The 8,061-nt window shown below is 48.9% G+C and overlaps 1 long non-coding RNA gene across 1 annotated transcript; it reads left to right on the plus strand.

Annotated features, from left to right (window-relative positions):
• Window positions 1-800: 800 nt before the first annotated feature.
• On the plus strand, window positions 801-7,805 carry LOC142045836 (uncharacterized). Its single transcript, XR_012654727.1, has 3 exons — window positions 801-948; window positions 6,704-6,775; window positions 7,654-7,805. It is a non-coding gene; the product is annotated as an uncharacterized LOC142045836 (long non-coding RNA).
• The last annotated feature ends 256 nt before the right edge of the window (window positions 7,806-8,061 follow it).

Below are 8,061 nucleotides of genomic sequence, written 5' to 3' on the forward strand. Positions count from 1 at the left end.
AGTGTTTAAGCAAAGCTAGATAAAATCTGCAGGGCCCAGTGTTGTTTCTTTCTGGCTTTCTGCAAGTAAACAGACGTGTTTACAAAGGCTTGTACATTAGCATCAATCATAAGGTGATTTTGTTTACAGTAGAGGAATTTCCTGCAGGCTCTTGCTCTCCTGGTTTCTTTCTTTTTGTTTTTACTTGTGTTCAAATGCAATTTAAAGAAAGCTACAGGTTGTCCAGATTGAATGCAAAATACTACACACTGAAATTTGAAATGGGCTATAATTCATGCCCAGGTTTATCTGGGCTTTTTTCTTTGTTAATTAACACATATTTTACCTTTAAAAAAAATACAGAAACCACGGCCCCAATGCTAGCTGATTCCTCTGCACTTCACAATGAGAAACTTCAATATTTTTTTTCTAAGAAATTGTTGTCATCAGCAGGCCTATAGAATATCACAAGAGAGAAAAGGAGAAAGAAGATGAGGAAAGTCAGCGGAGCTTCTCATAAGGACTTAAGATTTGATCCAAACACCATTGAAAGCCACATGTTGATTTCAGTGGAGTTTAGCTCAGATCCTATTGCAAAGCAGTAAACACCAAGGCATTCTGCCTCAAGTCAGGACTGTCCTAGCCACTTAGATCCTAGCCTTAACAGACCAAATCTCCCTCTGACTTCAATGGGAATTTGGTTTGATCAGGATCACAGAATTTGGCAGTAGCATATAAAAATTGGGTACTGTCCCTTTAAGTAGCTTTGGAGCCCTCTCATGGGCTTCCCTGTCTTCTGTCAAAGGTCCATAGACATTTCGAGCTGCAGGGTGTAATTCCCATCACCGCACTAGCTAAACATCGAGCACAGCCACAGCAACATGAGCGGGGGACATGCCTAGCATCTCAGCTGGCAGTTGGACAGCTAGCCCCTCTTGCCACGAGTACCACTGCAGCTACCCTTCTATGGTTAGCGCACGAGCTCGAGCCAAGCTCGCCCGGGTATATCTCCGCGAGCGGGGCATGACACGTCTGGTGCCACCATGCATTGATGAACTATTCCAGGCTGAGACGGCAATAGATAAATCTTGAACGAAAATCAAAGAGGCAACCAACAAAAAGATCATGCCCCCGGGGGCACTTCTCACCCAGCAGAATGCAAAAGGTTTGAACCTTCACCCATAACAACCGATCTGTTCTCCACCTGCCAAAGAGGCAAGCAAAGTACAAGGGTTTTTATTGACTAAGCTGTTTGCCGTCAGTACTGATGGGTCGTGTGACTGATCATGTTGGATTGAGGCTTCCTGCTGTTTTATTACCCCTGGTTTGAGTGTAAATGCATACAAGAGCTCAGCCAGGTGCAGCTACTAGCAGACAGGCAATTATTTGTCAGCACAGCGGAGAAGGCAGTGATGATAGATCCTCTCAAAAGGCTGGTTAGTAGATGTAAGGGGGCATGCTGAGTCAGGGCTGACTCAGCACCCAGTCACTCCAATCCCCACCTGTATACTTCAACTGGGAGCTGACTGAAAGGCAGAGAGTTGGCTGAGGGTTCCAGTTAATTGAGGAGAGATACAGGTGAGGGACCAGTTAGGTGAAAGTTACCCCACACGCGCGTATACACAGCCACTGACACTACAGAAGCAGACAGGAAGGACATGGTAGGGAGAAGAGTAGGGAGCCTGAATGACAGTAGAAGTAGCTGTTGCTAATTCTGTGCCTTGGCCCAGACGCAAGTAAGGGAAACTGGCTAGTGACTGTAAATTGCATGTAACTAACTCTCCAGGCTATGGCCTGCTGAAGGGATAAAATAAAGCATGATGGTGGCTAAGAACACCTGGACGTGTGGTAGTCCATTACCGAGGCTGGAAAAGACCTGAAGGGGGTCATGAGGATAGAGTTGTGATGGAGTATGCAGGCGCCGTGCAAAGGGTGGAGAGGAGAAGGCTAGGGTCTAGGTACTCAACGGTATTTAGGTGCCAAACTGCCCTTGACAATCTGGGCCCAGAAAGCTCTGCATGAACAGGGGAGGCACCATCTGTGTCAGCCCTCACTGCAGGGGGCTCAGCCAGGAGGAACTGGAGCAGGGGCCAGCTGGGCAGGGGTGCTTAGAAGGAAGGAGGAAACAAGAGTGAGGTTGGGGAGTTCTCATGGGGCCACTTTCCATGCTGATGTCTATGCACAAGCTCTAGTTCACCACAGAATCTGGCCCAGCATGCCTCACTTGTCAACATCCACTGTACAAATGCCAGCTAGTCAATACACGTCTATGGCCCAGTCAGGGCTGGGCTGGAAGACATGGGGATTCACACGTGGGACATCTTGGAGAGATAGCTCAGTGGTTTGAGAAGTGGCCTGCTAAACCCAGAGTTGTGAGCTCAGCCCTTGAGGGGGCCACTTAGGGATCTGAGGCAAAATCAGTACTTGGTCCTGCTGGTGAAGGCAGGTGGCTGGACTTGATGACCTTTCAAGGTCTCATCCCTTCCAGTTCTAGGAGATAGGTATATCTCCACTGATGTTTAACTCCATAAATGTATGAACTCCCAAGCCCATTCAGAACATTACATCTACCCAGAGGCAGTGCACCCTCATCTCCCTTCCACTGCCTCTATGCTCTTCCAGTTCAGCACCATCTGCTGGGTCTGGATTCAGCAACACAAGCAGGCCAACCAGCTTCCAGTTCCATCTTGCTGTATCTCCACTGAGCAGTTTCCCCCTCTAGGCAAGGGAGGAAAAGGTTGGGCCTTGGCAACAGAGAAGGAACAAAACTTCCTGATTCTGTGAACCAGTTTACAAAGACACATCCTGCTGTACATCCGTGTGTTACAGGTGCATAGAGCCATGAGCCATGTCTGTTAGCACCACCTTCAACTGGCACATCCTGCTACATGGATACTTGGCGCTCTGGGGAAAATGTAAGATGTTAGCAAGTCCTGAGCTGTCTCTTGGCAGGTTCCCAGCCCCTGTTCCTGCATTCAGCACTAGCTAGCCTGCTCCCCTAGGATAAAGCAACAAAAAGTCCTGTGGCACCTTATAGACTAACAGATATATTGGAGCACAAGCTCTCATGAGTGAATACCCACTTCGTAAGATGCATAGGATAGAGTCTTTACATCCCCAGATCCCTGTGGGTTTTCCTCTACCATGCTGTGTCCTTTTCCCCATAAGGACCAAGGGTCCCCCATTGCTTCAGGCTGTTAGAGGACTGCCAGGTTCACACACACATTGCCAAATATTAACCCAGGATAACAAGCTCGCACTGGCAGGCTAGTGAGGGCCAGCCTGGCTGATACATATTAACACCCTGGCTGCTTCACCATGTGAACCAATATTGTTTATTGAGAGGCTATATGCTCAATGGGTAGGGGACTAGACAGACTCAGGAGAAGTGCATTGGATTCTAGGCTCTGTCCCTGACCTGCCGTGTGACTTTAGGCAAGTCATTTCACCTCTCCTGCCCCTTGTCTACTTAAGCTGTTTGAGGCAGCATGGTCCAGCGGTGAAGGTGCCTCCTGGGTTCAAGTCTCAGCACTGTCACCGACCTCCTGTGTGAAGTTGGGCAAGTCACCTAATCTCTCTAAGCCTCAGTCCCAACTCTGTTAATGGGAACAACACTCCTTCCTCTTTGCCTTGTCTAGGGGGCCAGAAACTGGAGCCACTGGCCAGAGCCAGAGTCAGGAACCAGAGCCAAGGATCAGAGCTGGAATCAGCAACAGGGCTGGCGCAGGACAGGAGCAAGAGCAATCACAGCTGTGGGCTGAAGCACTGATCAGGCAGTGACATGCTGCTGAGCTTAAAACCAGGTCTGGTGGCTCCTCTCAGCCAATCAGACAGGCTGGTCAATCCAGTGGTCCTAACGCAACTCTGAGCTCATTAATTTGACTGTAGGCTGGGCTGGCTAGGCCAGAGGCTCAGTGCTTGCTCCTGACAGCAGGAGGAAGGGAGGTGACCATTTACCCATCACTCAGCAACACCGTTTCCAAGCTTGTAAAATACACTCAACAGAATAAACATCAGGATTGGCTGGTGTATTCAGTCTTACACCACGACTGAAGGGAATGCAGCTAACCACATTCTCGATCAGCTGAATAATGCAGTGCCCATTATGACAAGAGACACGCAGCCAATGCCTATCGCTACACTCAATTAATGTCAGTATCACCAGCGCCTTCTTAGAATACCATAATGAAGAGCACTAATTTGATTCTTAATACTGCCTTGCCTCAGGACCCATTGCTTTTGGTCCTGGGACATACTGAAATGATCAATGACCTTTATCACCCAATCCCTGCAAAAAAAAATCTCTCTCAAGGGCTTTAAAGACTAGCTGTGTAAAGAGTGCTTTGAGATGGGGCTCTGACACCTAGGCAGGGAGCTCAAGCCTGAGTTACACCTTCAAAGGGCTGTCTACACAGCTATTTTTGAGAGCGCTGGCCCAAGTCTGTCACCCCAGGCTGGAAGGCTCACTGCCACAGGCTGTGTAGATATATCCTTAAAGAACCTTCCTCAGGGCTTGATCTTCCTCTCAGTAAAGTCAAATGGCAAATCCCCCATTCGGGGCAGGCTCAAGCCCTTAAAAAAGATGACTTCACAGAGGCATAAGAAATCAGAAGGATCCCTAAGTAGCTAGCTAGTGCCTTGCAAAGTGACAGGTGCTTTAAAAATGCCATCGATTAGACAGCTGGATCACATCGGCTGGAGGAAGAATGGAGCTCTTTGAGGCAGGGACTGTCATTTTGTTCTATTTGTACAGCATCTAACACAATGGCTCCTAGACCAGGTCTAGGGCTCCTAGGCAAAACAATACAAACAACAACCCATCATTCTGAAGGGCTGTCATTAAGAAGGACACACCAATACCTCAACGTTCAGCCATTGACTCACGTATTGGCCATGCACTGACTGGCACCCCCATCCTCAGTGGGGTTTCAGAAGGTTAATTTGTTGTGTTTTTTAATTGGAAGTGTGTTTTCCTGGTCATTTGCAAATTATAGTTTTGAGAAAAAGAAGGCGACATTTCACGGTTTCTGGGATGCTTTTCACCACTAACACACAGCCACTTCTGGGGTAGAATGTGGCAGCTCTTTAACAATGCACAGGAGTGTTATGCAACTGTTTAGGACAGGAAGTGAAAGATACCTTGTAATTTTGAATAGACCTGGAGATGGCTTGTAAAATCTCTACCAGAACCAGCTCAGAACTAATAATTGAGAAAGAAGAAGCGTGTTTTAAACAGAACTTTGCTATGGCCACAGTGAGGACTTTTACATTATCTTCATCTAGTCCTTGTGTTACCGTAGCACCTAGAGGCCTCAAAGGGTTGGCACAGAAGCAGAGGCACAGAAATTTGAAGTAACTTGCCCAGAGTCCCACACCAGGTCAGCAGCAGAGTTGGGTGCATACCACAGGAAGGACAGTGATATGGCTAGACTGTGTCTTTAAGGAAGGACAGAGCCTCCTGGAGCTGCTCAGCTTGCACAGGGAATGCAGCCACTACACCACCCCAGGGGTATGTACAGCACGCATTGCCTTGTGCGGCTGGCCAGTGCCGTGGGGAACAAGGGCATGCACCTAGGAGCAAGGCAGATGGCTGCACAGCGTGCCTGTACTCAGGCGAGAGGAGAGACTGCAATTGGGCCTGTCCCTATAGGAAGGCACAAAGACACACAGATATGGAGAAACAGCTCCTTGTGCCTTCCCGCCTTAGCACACCCCTGAGAGGGCAGGCACAATCTTCTCCCCCCCCCCCCCGCCCCTCGGAGAGCTTGGGTTAACCGCTTTGTGAGAAAAGACCCTGTCCTTGGCTAGGAAGATAAATGAGTTACAACTGGGGGAGTTTTTCACATTTAATGCACAGTAGGAAGCGACTGGCTAGCAAGAAGATACCGGACATCTTCATGCTGGTCTTCTCTTCATAAGAAAGTCCCCGTAACAATGTCAAAAAGGCTTAAATCCCAGGCGCTTTGGTCTCCCCTGCACATTGGCGTCGTTTGCTGGGAATATTTATTTAGTAAATGCCCAGTACCAAGGTTCCTTTATTCTGTGTATATTAACACTCAAACCTGACATCCCCTTTGCGAGAACAGTGCTGCCGCCGGGGCAGTTTGGGCACATGTTAGACACCCAGCAGAGAGCCCAGCTATGATGATATTACAAGGGATTCAGTCCATTTGGATTGTTAGCCAGTATTGCAAATAAGTAAAACCAACATTTTAAATCCTCTTTCCCCCTTTATGACTCTAAGCATGTTATAGGGACACTTCCTAGTCCCGCACAGCTGGGTGGGTTTATACCATGTGCTTTAGAACCACATGGAACATCATAAGATCTTCCACATTAGGACTCGATTCAGCAAAGTTTTTAAATACACGGCTGCACCCCCCACTGAAGTCAATGTACAAGCTAAGCATACACTCACGTGCAGTGCTGAATAGGAGTGGACAGCTGCAAAGGCAAGGCTTTGGGTCAGGCCCTGACTGCCACTTATCAAACTCCTATTGCCTCTGCCAAGGCCCAGGGCTGATCCAGGGCACTTGGGATCCAGATCCATTAGCTCAGTCCTTACTGCCAGGACTCCACGGACGGGAAGGGAAGAGGGGTGCTCCATTAATGCCCTGTCCACCAGCCCACAGGAGCAGGATGTTGTTGATTGGAAGATGAGGCACAAATTTTTCAAAAGCGGCCTCTGATTTTGTCTCTCTCTCTTTTTGGGTCCTGAGTTCAGAACAGCTCAGGCCTGACTTTCAGAGGAGCTGAGCCACCTGCATCTCTCATTGACTTCACTGTCATATAGAAGGTGAGTGGAAGAAGCAAGAGGAGAACCAGGATCTCCTACTGCCCAGTTCTCTGCTCCAGCCACTAAGCAATACCTCCCTTCTTTCGCTGATACACTAATGTAGCAATAATGTCCCTGGGAGCAATTAGTAAAATAAAATCAACAGGACCAATGCCAGGTTCATACAGGATATTCTGTTCATTAGTCACCCCATCTCCTTTTATCCTCCTACCAGAACTCATTTTACACGTCCCTCCACATTGATCCCCAATTGCCACTGTAGGGCTTATTAAAAAGACACTGAGAAGCATCTTGCAGCTTATTCCCCATTAGAAATAAGTTTGTGTCTCCCCAGGTGCTTCTTGGGAGACAATGAGATCCAAACAGGCTATCCCTGAAATTTACCCCAAACCTACTCTCTTTATCTAAATTACTGAGTTTATCTTAGACACTCCTGAGAGCCTAATTAACTACATGTCAGCACCAGCCACTGGCGGGAAAGCCTGAACTCCTTGGAACACGGACACCAGCTCCTTCTATAGCTCACCGCACCCTTCCTGCTTCATTGACTTGTCAATTGTCCTTACATCAGCTCAGTGCAACCTGATGTTATTGACTCTCGACATGCTGGCAGTGGTGAAAGAGCTTGCCCTGCTGTGTGGCTCCCTTTTCAGTTGGTGGCGCTTAGAGGTTACAGCTGCTTTTTAGATAATTTTCAATTGCTAAAGAAGATATGACAGCAGCGAGCTTTTGAGTCTCCTAGTGAGGATGTCCAATTAGCTTGCTTTAAGGAGTCCCACAAGTATTGCAGAGAGAGCTGCTCTTTGGCCACACAGTGGGCCAGCGACAGCACAAGCCTGCAGGCGATTGGTGTTCATGCCCCATTCCCTTCTCCTCAGGCAGTCAGGAGCTGTGGAAGTGCAAGGCCGGCCCCACGCCAGGGGTTTGCGCACCCGTGAAGCTACATCCAGCAGGGCACGAATGCAAAGAGCAACCATCTGGGAACCTGCAGAGTTTCCCCCTGGAGCAGGGAGAAGGAATGCCTTGTACAAGGAAGGGATTGCAGAGGTAAATGAGCAGAATTAGTCTATATCCCATAGACGGCAAACTCTCACATTCCACCACCCAGGGCCGGCTCTAGCCATTTCGCCACCCCACGCACGGCGGCATGCTGCAGGGGGCACTCTGCCGCTCACCGGTCCCACGGCTCCGGTGGACCTCCCGCAGGCATGCCTGTGGATGCTCCACCGGAGCCGCGGGACCAGCGGACCCTCCACAGGGACGCCTGCGGGAGGTCCACCGGAGCT

The sequence above is a fragment of the Chelonoidis abingdonii genome, chromosome 22 (genome assembly GCF_003597395.2).
Source record: "Chelonoidis abingdonii isolate Lonesome George chromosome 22, CheloAbing_2.0, whole genome shotgun sequence".
Taxonomy (NCBI): domain Eukaryota; kingdom Metazoa; phylum Chordata; order Testudines; family Testudinidae; genus Chelonoidis; species Chelonoidis abingdonii.